Raw genomic sequence first — 24,893 nt, 5'->3', positions numbered from 1 at the left:
GTGCATATTTGGAAGAGTGTGTAGCATCTTCTGTATTTGGGGAAGATGTCCTGATCTTGAGGATATACGGATTTTCAAATACCCCCCTGTGAATTTTGCAGAGGTCATATGCATTCTTTTGCACAAATTATACGAGGAATCTCTTTCCTCAATGTCAAGGATGGTACAGACACTGGTGTTTGCATATCATGTTCCCCCACTCCTCATTAACATATGGTTGGATCCATAACCTTCTCTAAGATGGAAAATGTCCTAGAACATGTTTTTTACTTGTGTCACATCCACAAGCCATTTCTAAAGATTTGGCTGTGGATAGATATCTTTTTGTGGATGTTTCTTGTCCTACAGTCTCTTTATGAGATAGAGTACTATTCAGAGATTCCTGCTCAGTTTTGGGAAATTCTAGCATCTCTGATGTATATTTGGAAAATTTTGGAGCCTCTCCTTTCAGGACAGAATGATCTAGAGTTCTCTGAGGATGTAGGGGATGTTTTATCTTCTCTGTACATTGTATAAATATGGACTGTTCATCTCTCATTGACTGTGTATTGCGATAAACTTGGGTCGTTTTGGGCCTGATGACAAGTCAAGAGGGTCCTTTCCGGTGGTAGAGGATATTTGAATAATTTTCTGTATAGTGACAGTAGAAGTACTGGGGGAGATGTAGAGTACGCTAATGATATTTAAGTACAGAATGCACAGGAGTCCCTTGGGTGGACTCAGAATTTTCTACCACATTTTCCTTGGGTATGGAACTCTCAAGAGCCCCTTCTGAAGCTGGCAATTGTACTTGATCTAAAGGTGTACATGCAGAAAATTTTGTCTCTGTTAGGGCTGGTATGTGTGGTGTGAGGTTCACTTGGGGCTTTGTGACTGTATTTTGGCTGCTTGTACCATAAGTGATGATTTAAGAACATTTTTAATAGTGGAGGACGTGTAAGGTCCTCTAGGTTTAATAGGGAAGTTCTGAAATGCCTTTTATCAGCAGAGTCAGGTTTCAAACTCATTTTACCCAATGCAGATTGCATATCACACTTTGGTGCAGACGGAGGACACATTTGACTGTCTTTGTGATTGGACATAGCTCTCTGCCCTGCTTTGGCAGCAGGTGAAGGTATTAAAGTCTTGTGTTGAGAGGGGGCAGGACTTAATCCATTTGTGGAATATGAGAAATCACTGAGATTACCTTTAAGAGAAGAAGTTTAAAGCCCTCTTTGTATGATGGGGCCTGTTTTACCTCCCCTTGAACAGAGAGGTCTTCTGCAACACATTTGGAGGAGAAATGGAAAGACTGGAGACCTGTAGGATAGGGAATGAACATTTGAAACTCCTTTTTTTTTCCTTTTTTTTTTTTTATTAACTTTAGTATTTCTTATATACATTTCGAATGTTATTCCCTTTCCCGGTTTCCGGGCAAACATCCCCCTCCCCCCTCCCCTTCCTTATGGGTGTTCCCCTCCCAACCCTCCCCCCATTGCCGCCCTCCCCCCATAGACTAGTTCACTGGCGGTTCAGTCTTAGCAGGACCCAGGGCTTCCCCTTCCACTGGTGCTCTTACTAGGATATTCATTGCTTCATATGGGGTCAGAGTCCAGCGTCAGTCCATGTATAGTCTTTAGGTAGTGGCTTAGTCCCTGGAAGCTCTGGTTGCTTGGCATTGTTGTACTTTTGTGGTCTCGAGCCCCTTCAAGCTCTTCCAGTTCTTTCTCTGATTCCTTCAACAGGGGACCTATTCTCAGTTCAGTGGTTTGCTGCTGGCATTCGCCTCTGTATTTGCTGTATTCTGGCTGTGTCTCTCAGGAGCGATCTACATCTGGCTCCTGTCGGTCTGCACTTCTTTGCTTCATCCATCTTGTCTAATTGGGTGGCTGTATATGTATGGGCCACATGTGGGGCAGGCTCTGAATGGGTGTTCCTTCAGTCTCTGTTTTAATCTTTGCCTCTCCCTTCCCTGCCAAGGGTATTCTTTTTCCTCATTTAAAGAAGGAGTGAAGCACTCACATTTTGATCATCCGTCTTGAGTTTCGTTTGTTCTAGGGATCTAGGGTAATTCAAGCATTTGGGCTAATAGCCACTTATCAATGAGTGCATACCATGTATGTCTTTCTGTGATTGGGTTAGCTCACTCAGGATGATATTTTCCAGTTCCAACCATTTGCCTACGAATTTCATAAACTCGTTGTTTTTGATAGCTGAGTAATATTCCATTGTGTAGATGTACCACATTTTCTGTATCCATTCCTCTGTTGAAGGGCATCTGGGTTCTTTCCATGTTCTGGCTATTATAAATAATGCTGCGATGATCATAGTGGAGCACGTGTCTCTTTTATATGTTGAGGCATCTTTTGGGTATATGCCCAAGAGTGGTATAGCTGGATCCTCAGGCATTCAATGTCCAATTTTCTGAGGAACCTCCAGACTGATTTCCAGAATGGTTTTACCAGTCTGCAATCCCACCAACAATGGAGGAGTGTTCCTCTTTCTCCACATCCTCGCCAGCATCTGCTTTCAACTGAGTTTTTGATCTTAGCCATTCTCACTGGTGTGAGGTGAAATCTCAGGGTTGTTTTGATTTGCATTTCCCTTATGACTAAAGATGTTGAACATTTCTTTAGGTGTTTCTCAGCCATTCGGCATTCCTCAGCTGTGAATTCTTTGTTTAGCTCTGAACCCCATTTTTTAATAGGGTTATTTGTTTCCCTGCGGTCTAACTTCTTGAGTTCTTTGTATATTTTGGATATAAGTCCTCTATCTGTTGTAGGATTGGTAAAGATCTTTTCCCAATCTGTTGGTTGCCGATTTGTCCTAACCACAGTGTCCTTTGCCTTACAGAAGCTTTGCAGTTTTATGAGAACCCATTTGTCGATTCTTGATCTTAGAGCATAAGCCATTGGTGTTTTGTTCAGGAAATTCTTTCCAGTGCCTATGTGTTCCAGATGCTTCCCTAGTTTTTCTTCTATTAGTTTGACTGTGTCTGGTTTGATGTGGAGGTCCTTGATCCACTTGGACTTAAGCTTTGTACAGGGTGATAAGCATGGATCGATCTGCATTCTTCTACATGTTGCCCTCCAGTTTAACCAGCACCATTTGCTGAAAATGCTATCTTTTTTCCATTGGATGGTTTTGGCTCCTTTGTCAAAAATCAAGTGACCATAGGTGTGTGGGTTCATTTCTGGGTCCTCAATTGTATTCCATTCGTCTGGCTGTCTGTATCTGTACCAATACCATGCAGTTTTTATCACTATTGCTCTGTAATACTGCTTGAGTTCAGGGATAGTGATTCCCACTGAAGTCCTTTTATTGTTGAGGATAGTTTTAGCAATCCTGGGTTTTTTGTTTTTCCAGATGAATTTGCAAATTGTTCTGTGTAACTCTTTGAAGAATTGGATTGGTATTTTGATGGGGATTGCATTGAATCTGTAGGGCGCTTTTGGTAAAATGGCCATTTTTACTATATTAATCCTGCCAATCCATGAGCATGGGAGATCTTTCCATCTTCTGAGATCTTCTTCAATTTCTTTCCTCAGTGTCTTGAAGTTCTTATTGTACAGATCTTTTACTTGCTTTGTTAAAGTCACACCGAGGTACTTTATATTATTTAGGTCTATTATGAAGGCTGTCGTTTCCCTAATATCTTTCTCGGCTTGTTTCTCTTTTGTATAGAGGAAGGCAACTGATTTATTTGAGTTAATTTTATACCCAGCCACTTTGCTGAAGTTGTTTATCAGATTTAGTAGTTCTCTGGTGGAACTTATGGTATCACTTAAATATACTATCATATCATCTGCTAATAGTGATATTTTGACCTCTTCTTTTCCGATCCGTATTCCCTTGATCTCCTTTTGTTGTCTGATTGCTCTGGCTAGAACTTCAAGAACTATATTGAATAAGTAGGGAGAGAGTGGGCAGCCTTGTCTAGTCCCGGATTTTAGTGGGATTGTTTCAAGTTTCTCTCCATTTAGTTTAATGTTAGCAACTGGTTTGCTGTATATGGCTTTTACTATGTTTAGGTATGGGCCTTGAATTCCTATTCTTTCCAGGACTTTTATCATGAAGGGGTGTTGAATTTTGTCAAATGCTTTCTCAGCATCTAATGAAATGATCATGTGGTTTTGTTCTTTCAGTTTGTTTATATAATTGATCATATTGATGGTTTTCCGTATATTAAACCATCCCTGCATGCCTGGGATGAAGCCTACTTTATCATGGTGGATGATTGTTTTGATGTGCTCTTGAATTCGGTTTGCCAGAATTTTATTGAGTATTTTAGCGTCGATATTCATAAGGGAAATTGGTCTGAAGTTCTCTTTCTTTGTTGTGTCTTTGTGTGCTTTAGGTATAAGAGTAATTGTGGCTTTGTAGAAGGTATTCGGTAGTGATACATCTGTTTCAATTTTGGGGAATTGTTTGATAATATTGGTATGAGGTCTTCAATGAAGGTTTGATAGAATTCTGCACTAAACCCGTCTGGACCTGGGCTCTTTTTGGTTGGGAGACCTTTAATGACTGCTTCTATTTCCTTAGGAGTTATTGGGTTGTTTAACTGGTTTATCTGTTCCTGCTTTAACTTCGGTTCCTGTTATCTTTCTAGGAAATTGTCCATTTCCTGATGATTTTCAGTTTTGTTGAATATAGGTTTTTATAGTAAGATCTGATGATTTTTTTAATTTCCTCTGAATTTGTTGTTATGTCTCCCCTTTCATTTCTGATTTTGTTAACTTGGACGCACTGTGTCCTCTCTTTAGTCTGGCTAAGGGTTTATCTATCTTGTTGATTTAATCAAAGAACCAAGTTTTGGTACTGTTGATTCTTTCTATGGTCCTTTTTGTTTCTACTTGTTTCTACTTCAGATTTCAGCTCTGAGTTTGATTACTTCCTGCCTTCTACTCCTCCTGGGTGTATTTGCATCTTTTTGTTCTAGGGCTTTTAGGTGTGCTGTCAAGCTGCTGACATATTCTCTTTCCTGTATCTTTCTGCAGGCACTCAGCGCTATGAGTTTTCCTCTTAGCACAGCTTTCATTGTGTCCCATAAGTTTGGGTATGTTGTACCTTCATTTTCATTAAATTCTAAAAAGCTTTTAATTTCTCTCTTTATTTCTTCCTTGACCAGGTTATCATTGAGTAGAGCATTGTTCAATTTCCATGTTAATGTGGGCATTCTTCCCTTATTGTTATTGAAGACCAGTTTTAGGCCGTGGTGGTCAGATAGCACGCATGGGACTATTTCTATCCTTCTGTACCTGTTGAGGCCCGTTTTTTGACCAATTATATGGTCAATTTTGGAGAAAGTACCATGAGGAGCTGAGAAGAAGGTATATCCTTTTGCTTTAGGATAGAATATTCTATAAATATCCGTTAAGTCCATTTGACTCATGACTTCTCTTAGTCTGTCGACATCACTGTTTAATTTCTGTTTCCATGATCTGTCCATTGATGAGAGTGGGGTGTTGAAATCTCCCACTATTATTGTGTGAGGTGCAATGTGTGTTTTGAGCTTTAGTAAGGTTTCTTTTACGTATGTAGGTGCCCTTATATTTGGGGCATAGATATTTAGGATTGAGAGTTCATCTTGGTGGATATTCCTGTTGATGAATATGATGTCCTTCCTTATCTTATTTCATGACTTTTAGTTGAAAATTGATTATATTTGATATTAGAATGGCTACTCCAGCTTGCTTCTTCTGACCATTTTCTTGGAAAGTTGTTTTCCAGCCTTTCACTCTGAGGTAATGTCTGTCTTTGTCTCTGAGGTGTGTTTCCTGTAGGCAGCAGAATGCAGGGTCCTCGTTGCGTATCCAGTTTGTTAATCTATTTCTTTTTATTGGGGAGTTGAGGCCATTGATGTTGAGAGATATTAAGGAATAGTGATTATTGCTTCCCTTTATATTCATTTTTGGATGTGAGGTTATGTTTGTGTGCTTTCATTCTCTTTGTTTTGTTGCCAAGACGATTAGTTTCTTGCTTCTTCTAGCGTATAGCTTGCCCCCTTATGTTGGGCTTTACCATTTAATATCCTTTGTACTGCTGGATTTGTAGAAAGATATTGTGTAAATTTGGTTTTGTCATGGAATATCTTGGTTTCTCCATCTATGATAATTGAGAGTTTTGCAGTATACAGTAACCTGGGCTGGCATTTGTGTTCTCTTAGGGTCTGTATGACATCAGTCCAGGATCTTCTGGCCTTCATAGTTTCTGGCAAGAAGTCTGGTGTGATTCTGATAGGTCTGCCTTTATATGTTACTTGACTTTTTTCCCTTACTGCTTTTAATATTATTTCTTTATTTTGTGCGTTTGGTGTTTTGACAATTATGTGACAGGAGGTGTTTCTTTTCTGGTCCAATCTATTTGGAGTTCTGTAGGCTTTTTGTATGTCTATGCATATCTCTTTTTTTAGGTTAGGGAAGTTTTCTTCTATGATTTTTTGAAGATATTTACTGGTCCTTTGAGCTGGGAGTCTTCACTCTCTTCTATACCTATTATCCTTAGGTTTGGTCTTCTCATTGAGTCCTGGATTTCCTGTATGTTTTGGACCAGTAGCTTTTTCTGCTTTACCTTATCTTTGACAGTTGAGTCAATGATTTATATGGAATCTTCTGCTCCTGAGATTCTCTCTTCCATCTCTTGTATTCTGTTGGTGAAGGTTGTATCTACAGCTCCTTGTCTCTTCTTTTTGTTTTCTATATCCAGGGTTTTTTTCCATGTGTTCTTCCTTGATTGCTTCTATTTCCATTTTTAATTCCTTCAACTGTTTGATTGTGCTTTCCTGGAACTCTTTCAGGAATTTTTGTATCCTCTCTATGGGCATCTACTTGTTTATTTATGTTTTCCTGGAATTCTTTCAGGGATTTTTGTGATTCCTTTCTGTAGGCTTCTACTTGTTTATTAATGTTTTCCTGTGTTTCTCTAAGGGAGTTCTTTACGTCTTTCTTGAAGTCTTCCAGCATCATGATCAAATATGATTTTGAAACTAGATCTTGCTTTTCTGGTGTGTTTGGATTTTCCATGTTTTTCTTTTGGTGGGAGAATTGGACTCCGATCATGCCATGTAGTCTTTGTTTCTGTTGCTTGGGTTCTTGTGCTTGCCTCTCGGCATCAGATTATCTCTAGTGTTACTTTGTTCTGCTATTTCTGACAGTGGCTAGACTGTCCTATAAGCCTGTGTGTCAGGAGTGCTGTAGACCTGTTTTCCTCTCTTTCAGTCAGTTATGGTGACAGAGTGTTCTGCTTTTGGGCATGTAGTTTTTCCTCTGTACATGTCTACAGCTGTTCATGTGGGCCTGTGTCTTGAGTTCACCAGGCAGGTCACTTGCAGCAGAAAAGTTTGTCTTACCTGTGGTCCTGAGGCTCAAGTTCACTCACAGGGTGCTGCCCACGGGCTCTCTGTGACGGCAGCAACCAGGAAGATCTACGCCACCCTTTCCGGGAGCTTCAGTGCATCAGGGTTCCAGATGGCCTTTTGTTTTTACCTCTTGCTTCCGAGATGTATGTGCAGAGAGCAGTCTATTCTGGTTTCCCAGGCTTGTCTGCCTATCTGAACGTTTAGCTCTCCCTCCCACAGGTTTCGGGTGAAGAGAACTGTTTATCCAGTCTGTTTCCTTCAGGTTCTGGCGGTGTCTCAGGCAGGGGTCCTGCCGCTCCTGGGCCCTCCCTCACGGGAGCCCAGAGGCCTTATACAATTTCCTCTTGGGCCAGGGATGTGGGCAGGGGTGGGCAGTGTTGGTGGTCTCTTCAGCTCTGCAGCCTCAGGAGTGCCCACCTGACCAGGCGGTTGGGTCTCTCTCTCACGGGGTCTGGGAGCAGAGTCACAATTACATTCTTACACAAACACACACACACACACACACTCACACACACACATGCATACATTCTCATAATTGCATACTTACACAGACATCAATACTTACATATGCATATGGTGCAAAAGACCAAGGACCAGTACAGAAAGATGAACTCCAATCTTTATTACAGAGAGAAAGAAATCGCTTCTACCCTTTTAATGCTAAGTGATTTAAACCCAAGTTTGTAAAAGAAAAGGCCTGTTCCTTTTAACAAGACTAATTTGCATTGCTATTAAGAAATGTCCTTTTCTGTCCCAAGATAAGGAGAAACCTGCCTGCACCTTCTATTCTTTCCAGCTTCTTCTTTTGTCCTCTTTTCACCTGCATTCTCTAGATTGCTCTCTTATGTTACATAAGTTATTCCTCTCTACATTACTTCTCAGCCCAGATCCTTTTGTCTTAGTTCTACTTACCTTTGTTCTCCTTATCTCAAACTGGTCTTTTCAGGTCATCCCCTCTCCTGCTCTGTCCATCTGTCTCTGTCCTTCCAGTTCAGACCCTCTGTCTCAGTCCTTCTGTGTGTCTTCTCTTTGTCCTCAGCACCTAAAAATCTTTCAGAATACATGATCAGGTGTTAAATTGTTCTCCACAAGTACATATGAAAGATCAAAGCATAAATAGAAATACAAGTTTACAACCGAGAATGTTTACATGGATATCCATCAGGAGTAATTATCTGGCTAAACATTCATCACCAGTGTCAGCTCTACAGGTTCACTGAATGTCTAAAACCATAGTTGTTAGTGAAGTTATTTACAGATAAACACAGTCAATATCTTATCCCCTGTCCTTGCACCTGTAACAAATAGTTTATGACACTTGATAACTGTTTTTGCAACTTCTTGAATTGTGTTCTGAGTTGGAGAAAGTCTGTTTACTGTCTCAGAATAATTAACTGGTGACACCTGGGAGACTGGAGTTGTCACTGGAATTCTGACTATTAGAAAGAGACTTGTAGGAGTTCCACTATATAAGAGCTTAATAACCATTCATATAATTTTAGGAATTATTGTAGCATCATTATTAAGACTAAAGAATTAATCTATTTGTATGAATAGCATCACTACGGGACAGTGCAACTTCGTAGGCCTGCAGAGATCTGCTCCAAAGGGGTGTGCTCTTACTCAATGATTGCTATATATGTCTAATAATAATAACACGAATAGCATTTCAATAGCAGGAAACTTTCCAAAAATGAATCTCTTACAACCTTGCTTAATAAGGGCAAACCAGTTGTGGATTATAAAATAATCCAAGGCTGTCCATCTGAGGATGATCACCTGTTAGTTATGAGCTTGTCCTGATATGGCTCCTGACACTTTCTTCTCAGTCCTACATGGTACCTTCTACAAATTGATAATATGATCCATCACAAAAAAGGCCTCAAAAGATGCAAGAAGATTGAATTAATTCCATGCAAACTATGAAATCACTAAGAATGGTCTTCAATAACAACAAGAACAACCAAAGTCCCACATATACATGGTAGCATAAGAATGATTTACTTGATGAGAACTTGTTCAAGGAAGAAATAAAGAAAAAAATTAAAGACTTTCTAGAATTTAATGAAAATGAATGCATAAATTGGGAACACAAAAAAGCAATGCTAAGGGGAAAACTCATAGCTCTGAGAGCCTCCACAAAGAAACAGGAGCTATGATACACTCGCAGTTTGTCCGAACACCTGAAATCTCAGAACCAATAAAAATCCAAATACACCAAGAGTACTAGACAGCAGGAAATAATCAAACTCCGTACTGAAATCAACCAAGTAGAAACAAAAGGTATTATGTAGAGAATCAACAAAACCAGGAGCTGGTTCTTTGAAAAATCCAGAAGATAGGTAAATCCTTTGTATTCAAAATAAAAATAACACAATCAGAAGTGAAATAGAGATATAACCGTAGAAAATGAGGAAGCTCAAAAAATTATCAGATCCTACTATAAAAGCATATACTTAACAAAACAGGAAAGCAAGGATCAAATGGATAATTTTCTAGACAGATACAAGATACCAAAGTATCTTGAATCACGATCAGATAAACCATCTAAATACTACCTTTACTTGTAGAGTAGTAGAAGCAGTCATTAAATGTCTCCTAACCAAGAGATCCCAGGATGAGGAAGGTTTAGTACAGAATTCTCTCAGACCTTCATAGAACACCTAATACCAATATTCTCCTAACTATTCAACAAACTAGAAATAGAAGGAACACTACAGTCTTATTACTTTTCTGACACCAGAGTTATGTAGATTTTGAGAAAGAATTATAAGAGCTGATGCTGAGTTCAACCACATAAGAACAACAATGTCAATGAACCAGTATGTTCTGGATCTAAAACAATAATCAAAGACTATTCGTGGACAAACCTATGGTTCCAAATGCTTATGTTGCAGAGGATGGCCTTTTTGGGCACTATTGGAATGAGAAGCCCTTAGTCCTCTCTAGGTTTGACTGTTAGTTCAAGGGACAGTAAGGCAGACCAGTTAGGGATCTTATGGACAGAAAAGTGGGAAAGGAAATAACATTTGAAATGTAAATATAGAAATATCCAAATAAAAAAGCAATGTATTTTGTTAAAATATAAAAAAAATGAAAGAAATAAAAGAAAAGAGAACTTCCAGCTAATCACATCTATGGACTCAGAAATCAAAAGGGTCACTGTCAGGGAATGGCAGTCAGAGTAATACTAGTCGAAATATTGAGATGATGAAGTCTGAATTAGAAGCACTTCTCTCTCCCAGATATCAGTGTCAGACACAAACTGCACAATAGGTATCCAAAGCACGGAGGAGTTTACTCTGAGCTGAGGACACGATACTTGTCTGTCTCTTCTTCCTTAGGAGGTTTTTCTTCTGGGCAAAAAGAGTAAAAGCCATGAGCTGTCAGGAAAACAAATGTGCCAAGATAAAAACCTGTCTTTTGGAATAAAGAAAGTAATAATATAAACTCTCTGACTTCCAGGAACCATAAAAACCAGGGATGTCAAGATGCTTCTGAGAGGCTACAATCTCTTTATTCCCATATGTGGAAGGCTCAGGTCTAGGCTATCTCTTCAGCGATTCCACTCAACTCCTACATAGGACTCACTGAGCTTTCCCATGGGCCACGTATTTCTTCCTTTTTTTAATAACAAGACAGAAGGCCAGGCTCCTTTTCCCCATCTCTGATCTCTTCATCATCTTTGTTCTCCTTCCCAAAGGCTGTTTACTCTGAAGTAGAGGCCACTATACAAATCCTAGACGTAAGGAAAGACTATCTGAGAGGCAGGATACAAGAGATTATTTAGGGAGGGACTAATGCTGATGTCACTGAAAGCTGCCATGGCCTACCTGCTGAACAATTTCCTGACCAGATTCAAGGGTGCCCTTTCCAGGAGTGACTCCTGGTACACAGTGGAAACTTTCATTTACTAAATCTCCCTAAAGCTAGAGACTTCTCTGTGCTTTATTAGTGGTTACATGCTCTGAATGGAGAATGTTAGTCAGGGGCTTGGCATGGGTAGAAATGATTTAGGAACATGGAGTGGAGGAGATTCTTCCAGATAATATTTTTATTCCCAGTTTTATTACTGTGACATACAGTTCAAATTTCTAGGTTTTCTCTGTTTCCCAAAGGCCATTATTTTGCATACAGACCTTTAATTGAATGAATATGTATTTCACTTTTTTATTGTACAATCCTTGATTGGGGACTTTATAAATATTCCTCAATGTGTACTCAAAAATTCAGTTCTCCAATTCCATTTTCTGCAATGGTTTTGGCAACAAAGTGGGCCCAGCTCTAGAGTGAGTATAACAGTGTAAACATTGTGTACCTACTTCAAATGATAAACTCCCAAATCCTTAATTTATCCAAAGATTACTAGACATCAATACTGCAAAGGATCACATGGACTATAGAATTCAGTTCTCTATTCCCATTTGATATCAGTACTACAATAGCAACCTTAATGTATTCCTGTGCAGGACTTGAGGGTTGGATGTTTTACCATGATTCTTTGTTAAGGCCAAACATAAGATAATGGAGGATGAGCAGGGAGAAGAACCGCTAGAGGACCAGTGAAACCTCATCTTCCATAGGTTCAAAAGAACAGGAGGGAGTCTATTTGACATTGTCATTTGTGGATTCTACATTCTTGACCTAGTTGCTCAGAATCCAAATTAAAATTCCACATGATGTCACAGCTGTAGGAACCAACAAATTATATATATATATATATATATATATATATATATATATATATATATATACTAAACCAATATTCAAAGACTATACATGGGTAGACCTCGGACTCAATTGCATCTGTAGCAGAGGATGACCTGTTTGGGTCCCAATGGAAAGAGAGGCCCTTGGTCCTCCCTAGTTTTGATCCCAGTTAACGGGAATGTGAAGGCGCAGTAAGTGAGCCTATAGAAGAAGGAGAGTGGGACCGATTAGGGATCTTATGGGCAAGAAATAGGGAAAAGAAATAATATTTTAAATGTAAATATATAAATATCCAATTAAAAGAGCAATATAATTTGTTAAAAAATGATAAAAAATGAAAGAAATAAAAGAAGAGAATCTGCCAGCTAATTAGAACTATTCATTCAGAAATCTAAAGTGTCGTTGTCAGGGAATGGTAGAGTAATACTAGTGGAAAGACTGAGATGATGAAATCTCAGGTAGAAGCACTTGTCTCTTCCAGATATCAGTGACAGACACAAACTGCACTATAGGAATCCAAAGCATGAAAGAGTTTACTCTGAGCTCAGGACACAATTCTTGTCTTTCCCTTCTTCCTAAGGAACTTTTCCTCCTGGCCCAAAAGGACAAAGGCCATGAGCTCTCAGAAAAACAACTTTGCCCTTTCCAACACTTGGCTTTTGGGATATGGAAATTAATGATATAAACTATCTGACTTTCAAGAAAAATAACAACAAGGGAAGTCCAGATGCTTCTGAGAGGCTCCCTGCTCCATATTCCCATATGTGGAAGGGTCAGATAAAGGCTTTCTCTTCAGTTATCCCACTCAATGCCTACCCATGTCTCACTGAGCTATCCCATAAACCACATCTTCCTTCCTTTCTTTATACAAGACAGAAGGCCAGCTTCCTTTGCCCATCTCTTATCTCTTCATTCTCTTTGTTCTCCTTCTCAAATGGCTGTTTACTCTGAATTTGAGGCCAATTAGTAAACCGTAGAGGTATTGAAGGAATATCTGAGAGGCATTTGCAGTCACAATAGCACTTGTGACATCACAGAAGAAGCTAGGGCTCTCCAGGTTACAAGAGATTTTTCAGGGAGGGCCTAATGATGATGTTACTGAGAACTGCCATGGCCTACCTGCTGAACAGATTTCCTTACATTGACCAGATTTGGAGATGCCCTTTCCTGGAGTGTTTCCTGTGACATAGTGGAAACCTTTACATGCTACATCTCTCTAAGCTAGGGACTTCTCTCTGCTTCATTAGTGGTTACATGCTCTGAATGGAGAAGTTCGTCAGGGGCTTGGCAAGGTTAGAAAAGTAATAGGAACAAGGAGTGAAGGAGATTCTTCTGGTGAATAATTTTATTCCCCGGTCCAATCCTGTGACATTCAGTTCTATTCCCTAGGTTTCCTCAGTTTTCCATGTGCCAGTATTTTCCCTACAGACCTTTAATTGAGTGAACATTGTTTTGCATTATCTGATTGTACATTCATTGACAGGGGACATTATATATATTCCTGCATGTGTACTCAAAATTTCATTTTTCCAATTCCCTTTTTTTTTTTTGCAATGAATTCGGCAACAAACTTGGCCTGGCTATTGAGTCAATATAGCAGTGGAAATATTCGTACATAATTCTAATGATCAACACACAAATCCTTATTTTATCCAAAAATTACCAGACATCAATAAAACAAAGGACCATATTGACTATAAATTCCGACCTCTAGTCACATTTGATATCTTTACCACACTATCTACCTTCCTGTGTTCCCATGGCCAGACTTGAAGGTTTTAGATATTTTACCGTGATTCTTTCTTAAAGCCAAATATAAGAAACAGGAGGATTGGCAGGGTTAAGAAAGCTTGAGGAACAGTGAAACCTGAACTTCAAGTACAGGAGAGAGTCTATTTAACATTGTCATTGTAAACTCTACATTCTTGACCTAGTTGCACAGAATCCATGTTAACATTCCACCAAAAAGCTGTAGGCACCAAAAGTGTGTGTGTGTGTGTGTATATATATATATATATATATATATATATATATATATATATATATATATATGTATATATATATGTATATATGTATATATATCTGTCACCAATTATAATTGATGAAGCTAAGAAGTGCATTCTGCCAGAAAACTGATATAGCTATGTTGTGAGAGACACAGCTAGAGCATGTCAAATGCAAAAGTGTATGCTATTGGTAAATCTGTGAACTGAAAATGGACCTCTTGTTGGTAGATTTTGAGAAAGGCTAACAAGAGCTGAGGGGACTTTCAACACCATAAGAACAACATTGCTAATGAATCAAAGTTTTCTGGTATGAGACTAATATTGAAAGACTAAACGTGAACAGACCTATGTCTCCAACTGCATATGTAGCAGAAAACGGCCTTGTTGGGCACCAATGGAAGAAGAACCACTGATCCTCCCTTGGTTTGATTCACAGTTAAAGAGAATTAGAAGGGACAGTAAGGGAGTTATAGAAGAAGTGGAGAGGGACCAGTTAGTGATCTTATGGGAGGAAACTCTTAAAGGAAATAATATTATAAAGGTGAATATTGAAATATACATTAAAAAAACAAATAAAATTTGTAAAAAAAATAAAAAAAATATAAGAAATAAATGAAAAGAAAACTGCCAGCTAAACACAGCTGTTGACTGAGAAATCTAATGTGTCAATGTCAGGGAATGGTAGTCAGAGAAATAATATTGGAAATAGTGAGATGGTGAAGTCTCAATTAGAAGCACCTCTTACTCCCAGATATTTGCAACAAAGGGGGTAGAGCTATAGAGTGAACAGAACAGTGAAAATATTGTGTGCCTACTTCAAATAATGAACTCTAAATGCATATTTAATCCAAAAATTATGAGACATCTGTAAAGCAAAGGACAACATGGACTTTAGAAAGCAGATCTGTAGTCCCAATAGATATAAGTTCTATAAATCTACCTTTGGTTTTCCCAGGGCCAGACTTGAGGTTTTTGGATATTTTATCATGGTTCTTTCTTCAGACAAAACATAAGATTCATTTGGATGGGCAGGGAGAGGAATGACTTGAGGTACAGTTAAACCTCAACTTCAATATGTTCATAAGAACAGGATGGAGTTTATTTGGCATTGTCATTTGTGGATTCTACATTCTTGAACTACTTGCTCAGAATCCATGCTAAAATTCTACTTAACCTCATTGCTGTAGGAGACACTATATATATATATATATATATATATATATATATATATATCACCAAAACTAGATATGATTGATGAATGAAGTACATGCTTCCAGGTACCGGATATAGATCTTTCCTGGGAGACACAGCTAAACTTATCAAATACAGAAGTTAATGCTAGTGGCAAACTAGTTTACTGACAACTGATCTGTTGAGATTTTGAGAAAGGATTACAAATGCTGTGTAAGTGAGGGTTCTGAAGGTACCTGGAAGAGAATGTGGGACAAAGAACGCAAGAAGGATGCCAAGATAAGAGCCTGAAAAAGGCATCTATTTTATTTTTCTCCAAGGCTGAATTTATAACATCACAGGGGTTACAGAGGGAGGGGGAAGTAGGAAACATTTACGCAGGGCAAGAACACAGGATTCATTTGGTTATGGAACTGATGTTGAAAGGACGTCAGAAAGTTCACAGGTTTGTCGTATTATTAATCAGCAGGACAACATTATCATATTATTATTTTTCTTGACCACCAGATTTGTATTAGTCTTCTTCAGCTGGCTGGGGATTTTTCATGAACCTAGTTAATTGTTAACTAGGTTAACATGAACCGATTGTTAATTCTAACAATAATAATGACATCTACACAATGGAGGGCTTCAAGGGCATTGCAATGGGTTTCTAGAGGGTCCTCTAGATTCCTTTCTCCTCCTAGAGCACCCTCTAGGGCCTATGGCCTGTGAAAACTAGCAAGTCGTCCTGTCACAGCTGTAAGCCCCTAACAGGACCAATAGCGACTACCAAGTGGACTCTCAATCCTCTCCAGTGGTGACTCAAACACTTCAGCCATCAGAGGCAGACAACACAAGTCAACATGAAACAAAAACCAGACATGACACAGAGACAAAACAGAAAGTAACACAGAACACAAAACACAGATTTGCTTGTGCTTACCTCTGATCTCTTCGCCAATTGTGGTCTGGAGGGAACAGAGTTCCCTGTGATGGACCAAAATGTTGTAAGACCTCATAGTGGACCACTTCTGGAGCACAAGCACGGAGCACAGATTGACAAAGTGACCACTGCAGTAGCATGAGGGTATAAGGTTTTAAATCCACATATGTGAGGTTGCTCATCCATACAAGGAGAGCCAACCTTGTACCCATAAACCACACAACTTTTATTCATTACAGGGGGTAGACTTCAGTAAAAGGGTTATCCCATCCATTAAACAATCACTAACTCTGTACTATCTTTTGAATCAGTTGTTCCCTCCTGGGGGAACTATGGACAAATATTTTTACAAAATCTAAGATTTTTTTTTTAAATTTTAACCCTATTTGTGTCCTGAGTGACTCCCTGAGACATGTCACAAAAGATGACTGTAGAATGCTTGTTCCCTCACTCAGCAAAAGCTCTGGGATGGGACGGGGGTGGGAGCAAAAGCTCCAAGGGGGAACGAAGGCTTCCACAAACAAAAAGACAGACCAGCCTATTCACAGTGATAGACGTTCTCCTCAAGAACATCTTCAAAGAGCTGCACATTGGTAGCCATTTGTAAGTGAGAGGTCTGAGGGTGCCAGGAATAGAATTGGGGACAAGGGTCGCAAAGAAGGACGTTAAGATAGGAGTCTGATCAAGGCAAAAATTTTATTTTTATCCAAGGATGAATTTATACCATAACAGGGGTAACAGAGGGAGGGGAGAAGTAAGAAACATTTACTCAGGCCAAAGATACAGTATTGGTGTGGTCAGGGAGTCAGCTGATGTTGACATAATATCAGAAATGTCACAGGTATGTCATATTATTAGTCAGCAGGACAACTTTGAAATATTATTATTTTTCTTGACCACCAGATGTGTATTAGTATTCTGCAGCTGGGTGGGGATTTTCCATGAAAATAGTCATACTTAATTCTAACCATAATAATAACATAAACATTGGAGGACAGCAAGGACATCGCTCCAAAAAAATTGAAGTGGCTTTCAACTCCATACTAAAAGCAATTCCAAAGAAACAGAGATTTCTGGTACTAATCCAATATTCTGTGCATGGACAGAACTATGGCTCCAATATCATATGTTACAGAGGATGGCCCTATTGTGCACCAATGGAAGGAGAAGAACTTTGTCCTTCCCAGGTTTGACTCCCAGTTCAAAGAATGTCAAGGTGCAGTAAGGGAGGTTATAGAAGAAGGGTAGTGGGACCAGTTAGGGGTCTTATTGACAGGAAACTGTGAAAGAAAATAACATTTGAAATGTTAATATAGAAATATCCAATTAAATAAGCAATAAAATTTGCTAAAAAATGAAAAAAATGGAAGAAATAAAAGAAAAGAAACTGCTAGCATATCTCACCTATTGACTCAGAAATGTAAAGGGTCACTGTAAGGAAATGGTAGTTAGAGTCATACTACTGAAAGACTGAGATGATGAAATCTCAACTAGAAGAACTTCTCTATCCCAGATATCAGTGTCAGACACAAACAGCACTATAGGGATCCAAAGCCTGAAGGAGTTTACTCTGAGCTGAAAATACAATACTTGTTCATCCCTTCTTCCTCAGGACCTTTATCTTCATGACAAAAAGAATAAAAGTCATGAGCTCTCAGGAAACAACTGTGCCCTTCCCAATATTGGCTTGTGGAATAAAGAAATGAATGATATAAACACTCTGACTTCCAGGAACCATAAGAACAGGGAAGTCCAGATGCTTCTGAGAGGCTCCCATCTCCTGATTCCCATATGTGGAAGACTCAGATCAAGGCTGTCTCTTCAGGGAACCCACTAAAAACCTACCCAGGACTAATTTAGCTCTCCAATGGACCACGTATTTCTTCCTTTTTTAACACCAAGACAGAAGGGCATCTTCCTTCTTTCCACCTCTGATCTCTTCATCCTCCTTTTCTCCCTCAAAAATGGCTGTTCACTCTGAATTAAAGGCCAATTAGTAAGCCCTAGAGGTACTGAAGGAATATCTAAGAAGCAAGTGCTGTCACAACAACACTTATGACCTCACAGAAGGAGCTAGAGCTCTCAAGGTTACAAGAGATTTTTCAGGGAGGGACTAATGATGGTGTCACTGAGAACCTCCATATCCTACCTGCTGAACAGCTTTGCTTTCATTGACCAATTTTGAGAGTGCCTTTTCCAGGTGAGTCTTTTGTGACACAGTGGAAACCTTTACATACTATATCTCTCTAAATCTAGAGACTTCTCTTGTCTTCAATAGTGGTTACTTACTCTGAATGGAGAAAGTTGGTCAGGGGCTTGGCATGGGTAGAAATGATTTAGGAAAATAAAGTATAGGAGATTTTTCTAGATAATATTTTTATTCCGAGGTTCATTCCTGTGACATACAGTTCAATTTTCTAGGTTTTCTCTTTTTCCCGACAGGCAGTATTTTCCGTATAGGCCATTAATTTATTGAATATTATATTACACAAATGTGATCATGTTCTAGTTTTATTTTCTTGCATAGTGCTGAAAAAATGATACCCAATACTGTATTAGAACAAATATTACATAGTACACCTAAAGAAATCAAATTCCTCCCAAGGCCAACGTAACATCATAAGTAATCAATTTCAATTTACAGAGAAATGTTTAAATATTGTATTATTTATCTTTAACAGTACTCAAGAATCTTTAAAAAAACAGAAATCTAAATATCTGTATAAAAATGTCATATCTGCTTTAAATGATCAGAATGCACATCTGTGATTGGCAATCCTTATTAAAACCTATCAGGAACTGAGGCTAAACCTGGGACAGAAATCAGTCATCAACAGTTCAGCCTTTGTGACAGTCACACCATTAGCCTGTGCCGCCATTGTTCTTGATCCCTGACCTTAAAACGTCCCAGCCTTTCCAAACCTCAAACTGTTACATAAATTTTTTATTACCTCAGAGTCAGTAGGGACAACATCTTAGTCAGCTTCACAAGCAATTTACTTTTCCAAATGTGTTTTAAGGTTGGCGGTCGTCGCTGACCATTCTACATTTCCTCGGGCAATGATGGAAGCACTGATCTGCCCCAGAGGCAAATCCTAAAAGATCTTGACCACTGTTATTGCAAATACCAATGGTGCTGCCCTCTGAGTGGTGTGAAGCTCCATGAGGATTTTCATGCACTTCTTAGATTAAGAGAGATATTAGTGCAAAAACCGAGTGACACTCTGCATGAAGTCCTCGTTGGGTTCCTGACTCTCCAAGGTCCAACGGGACTGGGGGGAAGAGTGGGCCATACTGCAGGAGTTCTAAAGCTGTGCGCCATTCCTCCTTCACAGGCCTTGGCCATACTCCATTTCAGAACAAAATTTGAACCATGCTTTTAACCTGGATAGAATTTCAAATACTATACTGAGTAGGAAGTGTGGGCATCCTTACATTGTCCTTAACTTTAATGGAATTTCTTTATGTTTCTTTCCATTTAGGTTGATGTTGCGTGCTGGCTTGCTGTCCATTGCTTCTATTTTGTTTCTGCATAGGACTGGTATCACTGATCACTCTGATGCTTTTAACATGAAGGGGGGGTTGGAATATTTTTGCAAGCTTTTTCATCACCTAATGAGATTATTATGTGATTTTTTTCTTTCAGTCTCATTATATAGTAGATTATATTGATGAATTTTAAGAAATTGAACCGTCCCTGCCTCCCACTAGATATTAATAATTACATAGCATAACCAACAGAAGGGATCTCATATTCTCACGCATACTCTTACAGCTCTCCAAAAAAAACAAAAACAAAAACATGCAAACAAAAAAATCATGCACCCTACAGAACAGATCTAATACTCACAAAAACACTCAAACATCCCAATCGAAAAAACAAAAACCAAAAAACATGCAAGCAAAGAAAAATCACTGCTCCTGTAACATCAAAATAGCATGAACTAAATATCACTTCTCATTAATACCTTTAAGCATTAATGGCCTCTACTCAGCAGTAAAAGGACACAGGCTAATACAGTGGATTTAAAAACAGGATCCATCCTTCTTTTGCACTCAAGTAACACAATCTAGCAACCGAGATAGACACAACCTCAGACTAAGGAATCGGCAAAGTTTTCCAAGCAAATGGACACAAGAAACAAGATGGTGTAGCCATTCTAACATCCGGCAAATCAGACTTTCAACCAAAAGTAATCAAAAGAGATGGGGAAGGACAATTCTTATGCTTCAGAAGAAAAATCCACCAAAATGTCATCTCAGTTCTGGATGTCTATGTGTCAAAGACAAAAGCAGCAACATTGGTGAGAGAAATATTCCTGAAGCTTAAATATCACATTGAACCTCAAATATTAATAGTGGGGAACATCAATGTCCCACTCTCACCAAGGACAGGCCATTGAGACAGAAACTAAAAAAATATAAATGATGTAACTAATACGGGGTTCAATTAGATTGACCTCAATGATATCTACAGAATAGTTTACTCGAACACAAAAGTACACTCTTTCTTTTCAGTACCTCATGGAACCTTATCATAAACTGACCATGTTCTCCCACTCTAAACAAGCCAGAACAGATACAGAAAGACTGTGCTAACCATTGGATCTTTTCAGATCACCACGGATTAAAACTGGACTTCAACAATAAGAAAAAGTGTATGAACTCATTGAAATTAAATAGCTCGCAACTGAAAAACAACCAGTTCCGAGAAGACATGAAAAACAAAAAGGGTTCCTAGAATTTAATGAAAATGAAGGCACAGCTTCTTCAAACTTAAGGGACATAAGGAAAGTAGTGCTAAGAGGAACTTGCATATTCAGCACTGGGCACTTTCATAAAGAAACCGGAGAGACCACACACTAGCAACTTCACAGCACACCCTAAATCTCTAAAATAAAAAGAAGCAAATACATATTAAAGGAGGAGACAGCAAGAAATGATCAGACTCGGGGTGAAAGTGATCCATCAGAAACAAAGAGAATACAAAGATCAAAAAAAAAAAAAACCCAAAGTTGGTTCCTTGGAACATCAACCTGACAGACAAACACACAGACAGATAATCTAATAGGTTGAGAGAAATCATCCAAATAACAAAAACAGAATTGAACCAGGGAGCCGTATCAATGGACACTGATGAAAGTCACAGAATCTTTAGGTCTCACTTCAATTACCTGCTGTCTCAAAAATTAGAAGCTCTGAACAAAGTGAATGATTGTGTAGACTGATTACACTGATCACTGGTAAATTCTGGTAGGATAAACTATGTAAATAGCTCTATAACAACTAAAGAGACACAAACAGTAATTAAGTTTACCCACTGAAACAGCCCCAGGGCCAGATTGAGTACAGACTCCTACCAGATTTTCAAAGAATTCTCAACCTACTCCAAAAACAGAAACAGGAGGAAAATAGCCAAACTGATTCCATGTCACCACTGTCACCCTGACACCTAAATCACAAACGACTCAACAAAAGAAGAATTTCAGACGAATTTCCCTTACGAACATTGGTGGAAAAATTACTAGGTAAAATGTTCCAAAATAATATCCAAGGGCATATCAAAACCGCCATTCAGTGCCATCATGTAGGCTTCCTCTTGAGGTTGCGGGAGTGGATCAATCTAGGAAAACCCATCAAAGTGATCCACCATATAAGCAAACAAAACTGAAAAAAAATATTCTACCCTCAGGATTTCCCATTAACATGCGAGCTCACTTGGAGTTAACTTTGTGGATGTTGCATAGCATGCAGTATATTTATGTGTGTGTGTGTATATACATATATATAATATTATATAATAAATTAATATATTAAATTATTATATACTAACATTATAATAATATAAGTAATATTAATATACTATATTAACATTTTAAATTGTTATATATCAAAGTTATGCTAATATATAATAAATATTACTCTAGTATATTAATATATTGAATTATATTATTATAATAAATAATAAATAAAGATATAGTACATTAATATATTAAATTATTAAATATTAATATCATGATTCAATATAATTAATATTTATATATTATGTTAGTATATTAAATTATTATATAGTAATAATACTATACCTCTCTTACCCTATTCTGACTCTCTACCTAACCCCATCCTCCACCCTCCATTATCAAATTTCCTCTCTGGCTCCCTGTCATAGGCTCTAGCATTTACTGAACAATTAAAATAGACAGAAGGTTCATATGCGATCTCCTTAATACATGATAGAGGTCTAGTTAGAGGCATCCTCCTTTGAGGAAGCTGATAAATATAAGGATACAAATACCGTTTGCCGGGGAAGATCAAAACTGAATAATGACATTGCATATCTATTCAGTGGATTCTGAAAGAACGAGGAATATTCTTCCTATAGACCTAGCTGTACTACTCCTGGCCTTATGTCTGAAAAGACATCTGCCATACCGCAAAGACACGTGCTCCATCATGTTCCTAGCTTCATTCTTCATAATGAGTAGAAAATAGAAATAACCGAGATGCCCCTCAATGAAAGAATGGCTACAGAATATGTGGTTCATTTACACTATGGAATACTACGCAGCTATGAAAAATAAGGACATTGTGAAGATGCGGTCAAGTAGATGGAATGGGAAAGTATTGTTCTGAATGAGGTAACTGAGACCCAAAATAACATGTACATGATTAAATTTAAGTGATTAAAAGACGGTATTAGCCATAAAGTACAGAATTCACACGCTGCGATCTACAGAACCAAAGAGGCTAAACATGAAGAAAGATCCAAGAAAAATGCTTTGATTTCACTCAGAAGGAGGAATAAAATAATGAGAGGAGGCAGATGGAAGGAAAGGATTGGGTGGCTGAGGGGATGGGAAGGGATATGGGGTTTGAGAATCATTTCTTGGGAGAGGCGTGCAAAAGGGACAGAGAGCCAAGAGAATAAACTGAAATCAGTGACTGTCCAGGGTTGGTGCTATCTCTATGATTTGCCTGCAATCTGGGATGGGTGAGGCTACCCTGGCATCGATGAGGGTGACTTTAGCTGAGACTCGTAGCAATGGGGATACAGATACTGAAATGTTCACTTTCCGTAGCCACGGAGGACCTATGGTGGAAGGTTAAGGACACAAACCACCCCCAAAATTTTGACCCAGAAATTGCCCCCTCTATAAGAAACACAGGGACAGAGATGGAAGAGGAAATGAGGGAATGGTCAAAGGATAAGTGGCCGGATGTGAGACTTATCCTATGGGCAGACGGCAAACCCTGACATTATTAATGGTCTTTTCTTGTGTTTGCAGACAGGAGGGTAGCATTATTTTCCTCTGGAAGGCACAATGGAGCAGCCGACTGAAACAGCTGCACAGATGCACGGCCAAACATTGGATGGAGCTCAGTGAGTTCCACTGGAGAGCTGAGGGAAGGGCTGGAGAAGCAGAGGAGCTTAACGGGTTTCACGATATTCCATGACAAAACCAAATTTACACAGTATCGTTCCACATATCCAGTCCTACAAAGGATAATCAATGGCAAAGTCCAACACATTGTGGCAAGTAAAACCATAGATAAAGAAAGAAATTAAACTTTTCTCAACAAAACAGAGAAGAGAAGCACACAAACATAAACTAACTTCAAATTATGAAAAAACAGAAAGCAACCATCACTATTCCTAAATATCTCTAAACATCAAAGAACACAATTGCCCCCTAAAAAGACACAAATTAGCAAACTGGATATGGAATGAGGACCCAGCATTTTGCACTACAGGGAACACAGCTCAGAGAAAAAGACAGACATTACCTCAGACTCCATATTTACACAATGTATGGAGAAGAGTAAATATCCCCTTTCTCCACAGGGGACTCTAGGTCATACTGTCCAAAAGGAGAGGCTCCAAAATTTTCACATGTACATCAGAGAAGCTAGAATTTTCCAAAACTAAGCAGGATTCTCTGAGTAGTACTCTATCTCATTAAGAGACGGTGGGACAAGAAACATCTACTAAAGGAATTCTACCCACAGCCACATCTTAGAAACGGCTGGTTGATGTGACACATATACAAAAGATTTTCTTGGACATATTCCATCTGTAGAGAACATTATGGATCCAACTGTATGTGAACCAGGAGTGGTGGAACATGAAATGCAAACACTAGTGGCTGTAGCATCCTTGATATCTGAGGAAATTGATTCCTTGTTTTCCATTTGTGCAAAAGAATGCATATGACCTCTGCAGGTTTCACGGGGGACTATTTGAACTTCCTTATCTCCTCAAGATCAGGCCATCTTCCCCAAATACAGAAGATGCTACGCACTCTTCCAAATATGAACAAATGGTTGCCAGTCCTTTTTTATACCCAAAATCGGGCCCAAAACATCTGCAAAGTACATCAAAGACTTTGGATTTTACCTTATATTCTGAAGGGGTCTTGGACCCTGTTTTGCCTACCAGTCAGGCTTTGGAACCTGCCACTTCTACACAGAACTCTATTTCCACTTCTCCAGCAGAAGAAATATGTTTTTGGAACTTCCTCAATTACACAAAAATATCTAGAAACATCCATATCTGATCATGAGGCTCTCAGCCCTCTCACATATGTCCATGATGCTCTAGGAGAGGTCACATCTTCTGAGGTAGTTCTAATACCTACCCCCCATTCTGATATCACAGTCAGCATTTCTAAACATATACACAGTACATTAAGACCTTCCTCATCTGAGAAGGATGTCTTAGGAT

The 24,893-nt window shown here is 38.7% G+C and overlaps 1 long non-coding RNA gene across 2 annotated transcripts in view; it reads right to left on the bottom strand.

Moving 5' to 3' along the window:
- Positions 1 to 5,578: 5,578 nt before the first annotated feature.
- LOC134484759 (uncharacterized) overlaps positions 5,579 to 24,893 on the bottom strand; it is a 44,279-nt gene continuing 24,964 nt past the window's right edge. For both annotated transcript variants that reach the window (XR_010062513.1, XR_010062512.1), the window contains exon 4: positions 5,579 to 8,389. This is a non-coding gene — a long non-coding RNA (uncharacterized LOC134484759). The remainder of the gene's footprint in view (positions 8,390 to 24,893) is intronic.

This window comes from Rattus norvegicus (genome assembly GCF_036323735.1).
Source record: "Rattus norvegicus strain BN/NHsdMcwi chromosome Y unlocalized genomic scaffold, GRCr8 chrY_unlocalized_5, whole genome shotgun sequence".
NCBI classification, from domain to species: Eukaryota; Metazoa; Chordata; class Mammalia; order Rodentia; family Muridae; genus Rattus; species Rattus norvegicus.
The sequence above is the reverse complement of the archived record's forward strand: the minus strand, read 5'-3'. Positions and strand labels throughout refer to the sequence as shown.